The sequence below is a fragment of the Callorhinus ursinus genome, unplaced genomic scaffold (assembly GCF_003265705.2).
Source record: "Callorhinus ursinus isolate GAN/ISIS: 27379988/994484 unplaced genomic scaffold, GSC_fseal_2.0 scaffold32, whole genome shotgun sequence".
NCBI classification, from domain to species: Eukaryota; Metazoa; Chordata; class Mammalia; order Carnivora; family Otariidae; genus Callorhinus; species Callorhinus ursinus.
The window spans coordinates 18620158-18633230 of record NW_027397094.1 but is presented as its reverse complement, the minus strand read 5'-3'; the positions used below and the strand labels follow the sequence as shown (position 1 = coordinate 18633230).

General features: G+C 46.5%; 1 long non-coding RNA gene across 1 annotated transcript; it reads left to right on the top strand.

The window, feature by feature from the left end:
* Positions 1-7609: 7609 nt before the first annotated feature.
* LOC141370333 (uncharacterized) lies at positions 7610-12136 on the top strand. Its single transcript, XR_012374262.1, has 3 exons — positions 7610-7743; positions 11304-11541; positions 11908-12136. It is a non-coding gene; the product is annotated as an uncharacterized lncRNA (long non-coding RNA).
* The last annotated feature ends 937 nt before the right edge of the window (positions 12137-13073 follow it).

Here is a 13073-nt window from a genome sequence, read left to right as displayed (position 1 = left end):
GGAGCAGCCAAAAGAAGAGACCCGAAGGGCAAGATCTGAGAGGGTTCCCAAAGCAGAGCTTCTGTGTCCCTTCCCCAGGGAATCAGGACGTCTCACTCTCTGGGCCCATCGATATGTTCACCAACCAGGAAGCCCAACCAAGCTTTGGTACCAGAGTTTTTATTGGGATTTTATTACAAACGCATGGTGGATTGAATCATTGGCCACACGACTGAGTTCAGTCTCCAGCCCCCTCCCTTCCCTGGACATTGGGAGGGTGGGCTGATATCATGTAGTTCAAGGTACCAACCCTCTAATGACATGGTTGGTTTTTCTGGTGTAGGTAGTCCCCATCTTGAAACGAGGGGCCCACCGTGAGTTACTGAATTAGCATAACTCAGGGATGGTCCCAGGGGCCCACAATGAATAACAAAGACACTTATCCCTGGGAAATTCCGAGGATTTGGAGGCTTGATCCCAGAAATCAGGGACAAAGACCATATCACGACTTACAATGGGGTTACCTCCTGATAAACCCAAATATGGTAAGTTGAAGATGCATTTAATATCCTAATTTACTGAACAACTTAGCGTAGCCCAGCCTACCTTAACCATGCTCAAAACACTTGCAGTAGACTATAGTTGGGCAAATCATCTAACACAAAGCCTATTTTATACTAAAGTGTTTAATGTCTCCTATAATTTATTAAATACTGTACTGAAAGTGAGAAACAGAAAGGCTCTATTGGTACAGAACGGTGGTAAGTGTGTTGGTTGTTGACCCTCAGGATCTCACAGCTGCCTGGGAGCTGTGGCTGCTACCGAGCACCACAAGAGAGGATCTTATGGCATATTGCTAGTCCAGAAAAAAATCCAAATTAAAATTTGAAGTGTGGTTTCTACTGAACACGTATCACTTTCACACCATTGTAAAGTTGAAAAATTCTAAGTCGAGGACTTCCTGTGAGGGTGCACCTCCACTCTCCCCACATGGTCTCCACTGACTCTGTGGGGAAGGAGGCCTCGTGCCAGCCAGTGGGGATGAGAGTCCCCACTCCTTACTTGTGTTCTCTGACACTACTCCTGAAGGGGTGTTGGGTACCATTTCTCATAACATGGTGCGGGTAAAAGTCTAGGCTTTTACCAGTGAGGGTGGGAGTGAGACCACAGTTTTTTCTGTGGTTGGCTGAAGTAGAGTACTTATTGTCTAAAAGTTCTCTGTCTTGCTGGGCTGTCCCTTCCTGACCCTTTGGCTAGAGAGAGAAGCTTCCGTGGGACTATTTGATTTGTGCCCACTGTCATTTCTGAGTTGCAGGCTTCTTCAGCTCCAGTGATGGATTATACAAGGTGAACAAACCAAAACCAATAAAAAGACCTGGAGAACTCACGCCATGTCATTTGTTGGGTCCTGAGGCCCCTAACCCATCTGCCTTTCTTTCCACCCTCTGGAGGTTTCTGAGGTTTGTTTTATACATGCTGTCCAGGGCTTTTAGTTGTACTCAGCAGGAATAAGAATGCAACAGAGATCTACTCCGCCTTCCTGGGATGTCTGCTTACTTTTAACTTTCTGCTCTGCCTTAGCTTCAGATTCTGAGAAATTTCTCGAGGGAAAATCTGGCAGTGTGACAGGTCTACTTCTCTGCCTTTTCATTCTCATTGGAATAATTGGCCTCTCAAGCGTGCACAAAAAACTCCCAAAGCTCTGTTGGTCCTCTGTCCCCAGCAGCAGCCTCTGCTCAAGCAAAGCCCAGATCCTTACCATCGCCCTGTGCTCAGAACCAGCAAATGCCCCAAGGGTTAACATAGCTGCACAAAGTCAGCTCACTTCTTCATTGTTCTTCACTCTTTGGAATCTTTGACCCTCTAGTCCTCTTTGCTTCAGTGGCTCTCTGATGTGTGGAAGATGATTTAAATTTTATTTAATGCAGCTTTTTGTTATTTTTGGCAGGAACATTAATGTGTCCCAAGGTACTCAATGATGACTGAAAGTGGAAGCCTGTTTCTCAGAATTCATGTGACAATATTGTACGTGAGTGGCTTTATGTCAGAAGCTCCTTTTCCATTGGCTAATGCATTTCAAGTAGCAAAGGGATAGTGTCACAGAGAGTGGCTAAAAGTGTGGCCTCCTAAGTTGGGGAGCCTGACTTTGAATGCTGGCTCTACCACTTACTAACCATGGGTACTTTTTTAGACTACTTAAGCCTTGATTTCTTTCATCTGTAAAATGAGGATGATAAAATATCCATCTTAAATTGTTGTTGTAAAGATAAAATGAGACAATGTGAGTAAAGACGTTAGTGTGCTCTCTAACACATGATAAATGAAGACAAAATTGTTAGCTATTATTTAGTACCAATGTTCTAAATGATAGATTTATATCAGTCAATAAAATTTTATTTATCCAACAAATACATGTGTTGATTAGTTATTTACTTACCTGTGACTCATATCTGTGATTTTTATTGAGGCAGGAAAATACTCCAGGTATCAGAGCCACGTCTCTCCTTAACCTAGAACGGGACAGTCCATCTTTTGGTCAGTATCAACAGATGCAGAATAGGATTGGATTCTGTCCTGGAGATAGGATGATGATGTAGATAGGACAAAATGGGCCAAATATCACTTGTTATTGTGTGAACCCAGTATAAAACTGTGTGGAAGGATATAGCTACTTCAAAAAAATTACATAGAACCGAGAAGAGAGAGGGTCCTCTATGGGTTAAGAAATCCACAAAACTGCTGTGATTGCAATGGGCAATATTGGGACCAGGACAACAGGAGTGGGGAAGAGAATACGTATTTCATCTACAAGTTCTTGTAGTTCTCTGGATTGTAATTGTGACACAGCTTTGTTCATAGAAAAAAGACGAATGATAAAGAGGTAGGCCACTACTTGGGAAAGGACTGTAACATTAGCTAGAAGCAGAGTCTCTCAATTTCTGTTTGGCTTCTACCTTCTCTGTCAGTGAGAATGGTCCTGAAAACATGAGGGTTATTATGAAAACATGAAGGATGATTAAAAGCAAAATAAATTCCAGGATAGGCAGAGATCCACCCAGGCAACATTAACTCAAGTGTCTGAATCTAGGGTTAACTAAATGAACTGCAAGAATTTACATTTTCAAAATCAGTGTTTGGAAACTTTAAATAACCGTTGACCATAGGGAAGCAGGGGAGTATAATGGTTAGGAGTTTGGTTTTGGTATTAGACGGGCCTGGAAGTCCTAACCCTGTCACTTATTAGCTGCCTAACATTGGAAAAGACCTTCTGAGGTCTTGTGCTTAGGTCTAGGGGATTTTCATATGAGTCATTTCAGCTCAGAACACCCAGACTGTGGTTAATGACTTGAATTTTATTGGGTGAAGGATTAGTGAGCCCCTTGGACTCTTTCTCCAACCTTTTTATTATAGTTCAGCTGACCCACCACGTGCTCCCTCAAGTGGTCCCCTTTGGGGATGTTCAGAAAACAGCCTTTAACACAAGTGACTTTGACCTCTGATACCTTCAGGACCCATTTTTATCTTTTCCCCTCCTTTTGGCTCTAATCTTACTGTGCCATTAAGACTGTTTTTGTTTTAATCAGCTTTTTATTTTAGAATAGTTTTTAGATTTATAGAAAACTATAGCATACCATGCTTAGTATACTTTTATACCTTTGTACTTTTTGTACTTTTGTATTCTATAGTATATTTTTGTAGTATACTTTTTGTATAGAACCCCCATGTGACCCTGACAGTTTTCTGTTATTAACATGTTACATAGTAACCTACTACTTATTATTTTTTAAAGATTTATTTATTTATTTGAGAGAGAAAAAAATGCATGTGCGGGAGAGTGGGGGAGAGGGGCAGAGGCTGAGGAAGAGAGAGAATCCCAAGCAGACTTCCTGCTGAGCACAGAACCCTGAGATCATGACCTGAGCCGAAATCAAGAGCCGGCTGCTCAACCGACTGAGCCACCCAGGTGTCCCTACATAGTAAACTACTTATTATTATTAACTAAAGTCTAGACGCTACTCAGTTTTCCATAGCTTTTATCTAATGTCCTAATTACGTTCCAGTGGGCCATCCAGAACACCACATTACATTTACTTGTCTTGTTTCCAAGGCTCCTTTTGGCTGTGACAATTTCTCAGATTTTTCTTGTTTTTGATGACCTTCACTCTTTGTTTTTCTTTTATTGTGCTAAAAAACAATCATTAAAACCATTTTAAGATTTGGTGCTGAAATGGCCAAAAAGGCCAAAAATGTTGCCAAGTGCTCTGAGTTTTTAGGGACAATCGGGGGAATGTGAATCCTTCTTTTGAGAGAGAGCGCTGCCTACGATAGATTTTGTGTATCAAGGTTACTTAGAACTGAGCTCTGCCCCGTGAGCCAGCGGAAAGGAAGTAGATGTGCACCATTCAGTCCGTGCAATATTCCTCCGCTGAAAATGCCTCTCCTTTTTTTGTGCTAACCCAGATTTTTACTTCACTTAAGGTTCACCTTGATGAACCCATTGGAGAGTCTCCCAGACATCTTCCTTCTATTCCGAATTCCGACAGCATTTGTAACAACAGTTTGTACCACACTGTCTTGTATAATTCAGCTGCTCAAACTCTCCTTGGACTGTATCAGTTTGGCTTCCCAACCAGACTGAAAGGCCCTTGACATCAAGGACCAGCTCTCTGACTTCTTTTATACCTTTACAATAGTTTTGTTATTTTGTAGATTGGACAAATGGGGAGGAAAGCTAAAATGACTTGGCGAAAGCTGACCAGAAGAGCCACCCAAACCAAACAGTAACATTCATTTCCAGTTTACAGGAGCTGGGTCTGGGGAGGTGAGGGAAGCACTCAGCTCCCACATGGTATTTAAGGGAGCACCAAAGAATTGAGCAATCAAAATGAATAATATTTTAATGCAATACTTAAAAATTAACACAAAAAAATCCATGATGAACAGATGTCGCTGCTAGCCTTATGACCCTACGTTATTGTGCAATGAAAGGGTGGTTTCCAATCAAGCCAGGATTCCCAGGCCTGTTCAGCACTCCCTCCCCTGCCAGGTGATATGCAAGGGTTGACAATGGCAACACTAGCTTTAGTTGCAATTGTGGTTTTTGACTGTAGAGCTTTAATTAATTTTTTGCCCTTGGTTCAAAATATGGGAGGATATTTCGATAGGTGCAACTAGTGGTGCCATTTTCCTTTTTCCTCAAGGTGTCTGTGAGTCCACATGGCACCGCAATTTACAAAATGCTTTCGCATATATCATTTCACTAATGCTCCAAAAAGAAAAAAAAATATCCTGAGAGGATGGTGTTATCCTCATTTTAGAGGAAAAGAAACTGGGTCTCAGATTAAGTCCCTAATACAGCAATATTGGGCTGGCCAGCCGTGGAGCTGGGAGTCCGAGGTTTCCTGACCCAGATCCTGCCCGGCAGATCGCCTTTGTATATTCCACCCAACCCTCTGCTTTTCCTTCTGAGCGGTATGCACTCATGTCTGCCTCTGCCATTTCCCCAGGGAAGTGTGTATGTGCTTGAACGAGTACGTGTGTACGTGGTTGTGTGTGTGTGCTTGTATGAGCATGTGAGCACGCATATGTGTGCATGCATGTGTGTGTACTTTCAGAGTGTGAGAAGCCATGGCACAGAGGGCTTATAGCCAAAGAGGGCTTACGATGCTGCGGCCAGACAGAATTCCTGTCTGCCTGACTTTGCCTGCTGAATCACATTTGGAGACCTGGCTCTAGCCCTGAGAACTCAGACGGGACTTGACTTCCTTCTCCATCCGCAGGAACCATTGCTAGGGCCAGTGGCAAGGAACAGCCCCTCCTGAAGTGCCTCCTTTCTCAGGCTTTAGGGAGAAGGCTCAGAATCTTGGAGGTGATGTAGAAGTTGCCAACCCCATGGCTAGAAGAACAAAAATAATGTGTTATTTGGGGGAACACCAGCTTGTCTTTTCCAAGGTGAGTGCCTGAAAACGCCCCACAAATATGCAGCCCAGTTTCTGGATTATGAATGCAGAAAAGGGGTTTTTCTTGTATTAGGAGTCGTTCCATGTAAGATTCACGTTCTCTGAAATGCCATCTCCTTTCCAAACCCAAGCCCGGCATTATAACTTGAGAAATCATTATTACCCAGTCCCTCAATCCTATTCCAATAAACGGAGGACCACACACTAGCAGCTTTCAGCAGTTTTCCCTAGCCAAATATTGTTCTATCCTGTGTTAGTTTTGACAGGATTAGTCATGGAGTCCTACTATAAAAGTCCCAGGATCCCTGTTGGCTGGACAGCCTGTTAAAATATTGTTTTGCTTTCTTGCAGTTTGCAAGCCCATGGCCCCTGAGAGACATTTTTAGGTATGTTGCTTCTTGGCCAGCCTGTTTCAGACCATGACAGCCCAGCCACAGCTGGCGCCTTGACCAAGAGGCTCTTGAGTGTTTGAAGAAACACCTTTACAGAGGCCGACCAGAGACCACCTCACCATGCGGACAGACCTAGGCATAGCTCAGGCAGGAGCTGGTGCTGTGGGCTTGGCCTGGGGGTGTTTGTGCACATGGGGAACAGCGGGCAACCCAGAAGGTAGCGTAGCCCAGCAAAGGAAGGCTGTAGGAAGCCAGCTCCTGAGAGCCTTGGGGAGGGTAGTCTGGCGCATTTAACGCAGTGCCCTGAAATGCGGACCACAGGGTTACTCCGGTTGCTCAAAGCCAGGCTCCAAACACGAGAGCTGACTCCTCCATCAGCCAGTAGCTGTCGTCTTTGTTTACTTTGGTCTTTACCCCGTTATGGGAACCAGAAAGAGGAATTGGTAGGTGGCTGTGCGGCTTGCAGGATCTCTGACCATTTGGGGGGATTGTTACTTGATTTGAACTCTATGGTATCCCAGTTGTGGGTGTACACATTTTATTGAATTTGATGGAAAAATATTGGCTTTAATCAGCTAATATTAATGAATACCCATCTCACCGTCTGTTTTTATTGCAGCGTGCTACGTGCTTACTTCGGACTTTTTAGGCTGGATTTAAAGATCGAAAAGTAATGTGGCCAAAATTCTACAATTTTTGTGTCATTTATTTTATTTTTCACTAAATAAAACTCTCCTAAGTCTTGTTATTTTATGTGTTTTCCCTTCCAGCCTCTCTTATTCTGTAACATTCCTTCACATTGTCTCGAAATTATCTTCTTCAGACCCTGCTCTGGTGGTGTCACCGCTCTGCTGTCGCAGGGAACCGGACAGCTTGCGCAGCGGATGGATGTGCGAATGGACGCTGAGGGTCTACGTGGTAAGACCCTCCACGAGGCTCATCCTTACTTATTTCTCGTTCCCACACTCTGCTCCAAGGAAGCCTGCTTACAGTGTCCCACATTAGGCGTCTACACCTGGTAGTCACACTGGAGAATATACTTTTACCGACCAGAATGTCCGGAATCTGCCAGTCCATGATTTTAAGATCTGTGATGGAATTCACTAGGCTACAACATTTTCTCTGAGTCACCTAGTCTATGATGTTCGTTGATCCCATAACCCCCAGGACTGGGCATATCATTCATCCTAGTGAGTTTGCATTTTTTTATGTATGTCACTACATATTATCTTTTTATGTGCATTTTGCCTTCTTCTCCTTAGAAGGAAGACTACTACTCGGGGCAGGAATGCAGTCTTCTGTATCTCCCCACAGCTTCTAAGAGTGTTCTGCAGCTCAAAGTTCCCTGATAAAGAGGGTGACTCAAGCATTTTAATGAACCAGAGTACAGATCAAGGCTGTGCAAGCAAAGGGTAAGAATACTCTAGAATAAGGCTGGTATTCATGCCTCAGGTTTCTGTATGTTTATAGAGCAAGAAGGATCCTGTTTGGGTAGTTCTGTTCCAGTTACCCGGAACCAGCAGGTCCAGACGCTAACATCTGTCACTCAGCCATGTCAGATGGGGTGACTGGACCAACGGAGACATATGGTGGAGGGGCCTGTTTTTGCTTTAATTTGTTTTTTTTTAATTAATTAATTAATTTGACAGAGAGATAGTGAGAGCAGGAACACAAGCAGGGGGAGTGGGAGAGGGAGAAGCAGGCTTCCCGCCTAGCAGGGATCCCGATGCGGGGCTCGATCCCAGGACCCCGGGATCCTGACCTGAGCCAAAGGCAGACACTTAACGACTGAGCCACCCAGGTGCCCCTGCTTTAATTTGTTTTTAACTGGAATGTGTGTGTTTCAGGACCACACAGCAGTGGTGAGAAGCTTCCACCTGCTTGGGACAAAAATGATGACCCAATGTTTCTAGGCCCGTGTTTATTTAATGTACTGTGTAAACAGTGTCGACAAGGGAAAGGAAAAAGTGATAAAGATTAATACAAACACCCTCTAACTTAACCCTCCAGAAATTGCTCTCTAAATTTCTTGGTGTTGTGTTTTCATTTGCTTTCCTGAATTAAAATGGATTTGGAGCCTATGAACACCTGATGCTACATGAGCCTTCTGGGTAAGAGATGCAGGTTTGCATTTCTGAGTTCTGTGTCATTTTGGAATGTCTTACTCACGGTGTCAAAGATTTATGTTAAAATGTAGGAATTCCCATAAAGCCTCTTGTTAAAAATAAGCAAACAACAAAACTTCTCACCGAACATAAAACCACTTTCTATGCTGCTCCCCAGACTAAGGCCAAACTCTCTTTTTTTACTCAGTTGTCCCATAGGGAGTTTGCTGTGGCTCATTCGTTGAGTCTCTGCAGCTTGTGATTTCTCCTCAAAATGCCTTTCTGCTGGGCTTTCCAAGACCCTCACAGGGCAGCCCTGATGATGAATGCTAGAGGTGCTCCCTCAGCCAGAGGAAACTGAGGTCCACGGTTTTCCTCCTGTAGGGCAGTAAGGGTCTAGGGGCTCAGCAGCAGGCCAGACCCCAACCCGGATCCCTCATAGACACCTTCTCCTGCACCCTTTCTCATGTACTGTGGGGTCAGGGCCAATCCCATTGCTTTAGGGGGAGAGCTGGAGTCAGGACACTGGCCTCCCGCCTCTGGGGCTGGTGGCTTTTGTTGTTGTCCTTCAGTGGGCTCTGGGCCTGCCCCTGATAGTGCCTTCACCCGGAGTGGAGGCGGCAGCGACAACCAGGCAGGGCTGGGGCCATGACTCCAGCCAGTTAATCTTTCACAAGAGGTCTGGACAGACTCTTCTGGCCTCCTGGGAGCTTCTGGGCAGCTCAGAGCCTTCAGTTACAGAACCAGCTTGAACAATTACAGAGTTGAATGCAGGGAGGCCGATCTGGGTACTGTTCTAACTTCTGTTTTGAGTTGTGTTCAAGGAATAAGCACAGAGAGGATTATCACATGGCGGGAGAGATGAGCAGATGGAAAAGCCAGTTTTAGCTCCAGAGCTCGATGTCTGGGGTTCACAGGAGGGGCATCACGTGGGTACCCTCCATTTATCTACTCGCAGCTAGATGGTCGGTCGTTCCTCTAGCAAACTGCCGAGCTGTAATGATTACATCACACAGTGCAAAGGCCTTCGGCCGTTACTGCGCTCGGCCTGGCCAGCGGCCAGAGGCTCTGCGAGGGCCACGTGGACACGTTCCAGAAACAACTAGAGGATGTAGCTGCTTGCTAGGTGCTTTCAGCTTTTGTTGTTTCTTTTCCCCTTCATTTCGTACCTGTACCTGCGAATCAGTCCTCTGTTTACTGTGAGTTGGAACCAAAATGACCTTAGAGGTCGATGACTCATGCTGTTGGCCCCCACGAACGGTACCGAGTGACCCTTATGCAAGGCGTTTCCACCATCTGAGGGAAGGGACGGTCTGAGTTACTCTTCAGTTAAAAACACTCCATGTGGTTTTGTGTGGCAATTTAAAAATAGGTGTGTCCTGTGGGCTCAGTGTTCTAGAATCCCAGGTAGAAAAAAAACCAGTTGCTTTCATTCAAGGGTTTAAAAGACCCCCTGAGGGGTAACTAAGCTCTAACTGGACAAAAATGCTGACATGGCCCCCAGCAACCCCCACAAGCAGCCACACTCAAGGAGGGTCGCAGACCTGGGTTCTGCACCCTGGGGGCCGACCTCTCATTGCTTATTTGCTCCCATTGTCTTACTTGTTTTAATCCAGTCACATTGCTGTGGTCTGAATGTTTGTGTCACTTTCAAATTCATATGTTGGAATCCTAACCCCCTAAAAGGCAAAGGTGTTGGAGATGGGGCCTTTGGGACGTGCTTAAATCATGAGGGTGGGATTTCCAAGGAAAGAAGGACCTTGCTGAAGAGGTGGTCTCAGCCTGTATCTGACTTTCTTCCAGGACTCAGGGCTGGACACCGCTAAATGCTCCGTCGTTGGCCCGGGCAGTGGGTGAGGCAGGCCGGCTCCTGGGTGTGTTGTTGCTGTCTCCCAGGCCTCACCCCCCACCCTCCCCGTAGGGCTGGGATTCAAACGTGTGCCCTCGGCTGTTCTTCCCTCTCAACACCCAGGTCAGGTAGACGATATTCTCAGCCCCAGTTTGCCAATGAGGAAACAGGCTCAGGCAGGTTAAGTCACTTGGTCAAGATTATGATTCTGCAAAACAGCCAATCTGAGACTTAGATCTTCTTGCTCCAAAGTGTGTTGCCTTCCACAGAGGGCCACCCTATCTGCTGTTTATTTTTTTAAGTGGTCAGGAACTTAGAGAAGCTGCTGGGGCAGTGGGGCTGTGGAAGACAGCCTGCTCTTTACCGAGGGCTCATGGGGCAAGAGGAAGGCGGCTGAGCCCACCCTGTTTGGAGGAACTACCTCAGCAGGGAGTGGTATCGAGCCTGCAGTCAGCGGGGCCCGTAGGAGGTGGCCTCTGACCACCACAGAGGGACGCAGGACGGGGGAGACAGGACAAGGGAGAAAGGGCATCTTAACCGAGAGACTTGTCGAGTGTTCCATGACTGGAGGGGGGGGCGGAATCATAGATGATAAAGACCTGATCCAAAACCCTCATGGGCTGCTTTTGAAGAGGCCCCTGACCCCCTACTTTGTGCAGACATAGAAACTTGGATACTCGAACACGCACACACGCACACACGCACACACACATGCACGCGCGCACCATTTTGTTTTGTTTTGCTGTGTTCTCTTTTTGCTGCCAACAGGAATTTATTCTTCTATTAAATAAGGCTATATATAGCATGGTAAATTGTCTATCTACAGCTCACTAAGATGCTAATTTTTACACTGTTTTTCTTATACCAAAACTGGGAAGAGTCTGAAAATTTCTCTCAAAAGGAAAATCTTTAAAGCTTTTAAAAACAATTTCAAGTTCATCCTGAACTTCATAATCCTTATCACAATTGGAGTGAATTAGTTGTGTAATTATTTGTTTGATGTCTGCATCTTCCATAGACTTCATAAAGCTTCAGAAAGACCAGAACCAAGCCTGTCACTCCTTCATTTAACGGATACTTATCGAGAGCCCATGTGTGTCAGATACCTGCACCGTGGAGAGGCAAGGGTGAACGAAACACCAGGGATTCTGCAATGAACCTTCTCAATTAATTCAGAATCCCCAGCACCTGGGAATCCCCGGCATACAGCAGTCACTTAATGAATACTCACTGGATAAGAGACAAACGTGCTTCTGGTATATTCTTCCCATCCCACATCTTCCCTTAATAAGAGATTTGGGTCCTCACCCTGTCCTCCTGGGTGAGCCCCCACTAGCCAGCACCCCTTGCACTGCCCTCTGGGCACACAGGTCTGTGTCTGTAAGGCTGGGGTCAGGATCACCCTGCGTGCTCTAAGCACAGACTGAGGACAGACAGGGACAAGGGACCCGGCTGTCCCAGCAAGATGAGGGGAGGAGGGAAGAGTGGAGAGGGTTGACCCACTTTTCCTCTCCATGAAGTTCCCAACTGGGCCCTAGGGCTTTGTGGGGAGGGGAGGGGCAGGGTGGGTGGGTATCCTGGGTTGCCGCCCTGACCCTTGCTCTGTGCTACATTATTTGCAGGACAGTGACGTGTACCAGTGGGGTGGCTGAGTCATCAACAAAGCTGCTGTTTGCTGGCTGAAGAAGGAGGGGCCAGAGAGATTCATAGTCCCATGGGCTCAGCCTAGGGGGCTGCTGAGGCCAGTCTCTTCATTGCTCTGGAAGACAAAAGGCTGCGGTACCCACTGGTCTCCTTCTCCCTCATCCTGGGGCTCTGGGCAAGTTCATCAACATCCCCCCCCCCAGCCTCCCGCCCCCTGCCTTTGGAGAGGGAGTTGAGAGGACTCAAGCATTAATGAGGGAGAGACATGCGTGTCTGTCCTGGAGCTGCCTCTACCCAAACAAACGTGGTATCTTGGGCAGTCTCTTCAATTCTCTAAACCCCATTTTTTTCATCTGGAAATGGGTATATCTACCTGAAGGGGGTGTGGAAAGAGTAGCAGTGTTATTTGTTCAGCCTGGGTGCTTAATAAATGGTGGGCGTCATTTCCTGGGGTTCCCAATTGGAATCTGATCCAATTTCGTGCTTATGATACCGGCATAAATCACAATCACTATCAGTCTCTCCCTGCACAGATGAAGGAATAACCCGCCCAGACTCTGCCTTTTTGGGGGGGGTGGGGAGGAGGCACGGCGTGTTTAATCTGGTCCTGCTGGTGCTGGGGTGAGAATCACGACCTGCCGTTCAACCCGAGCACGAAACCTGTCCTCTGAGCACAGCCAGCCCCTCTGTGGCCTCTGTCCCTTCTTCTCGTCCCTTCTCCACCTTCCTCACACTTAACTGAATTCCCTGTGTTTCCTTCCCTGCCCTTGGAGAAGTCTCTGAATCTTTCCGCATGTTCCTCTTGGGTACTCCCCTTCTTCCTTCTTGGCTCAGGGGAAGGGGGCCCCCGTTTTCACCCACTGAAGCCCTCCTTTTCCCCCCTTCTGCTCTCTGCCCACCAGCTCTCCTGCCTCCCTTTTGTTTCTTCCAAACTGTCCTTTCCTTCGGCAGCTCTGAGCTCCTGGGGGCCTGGTCCTGCGCTTCCTGACAGGGGTTGTAGACCCTGGGCTGCTGCTGCTGCTGCTGCTTCTTTTTTTTAAAGATTTTATTTATTTATTTGACAGAGAGAGACACAGCAAGAGAGGGAACACAAGCAGGGGTGTGGGAGAGGGAGAAGCAGGCTCCCCACTGAGCAGGGAGCCCG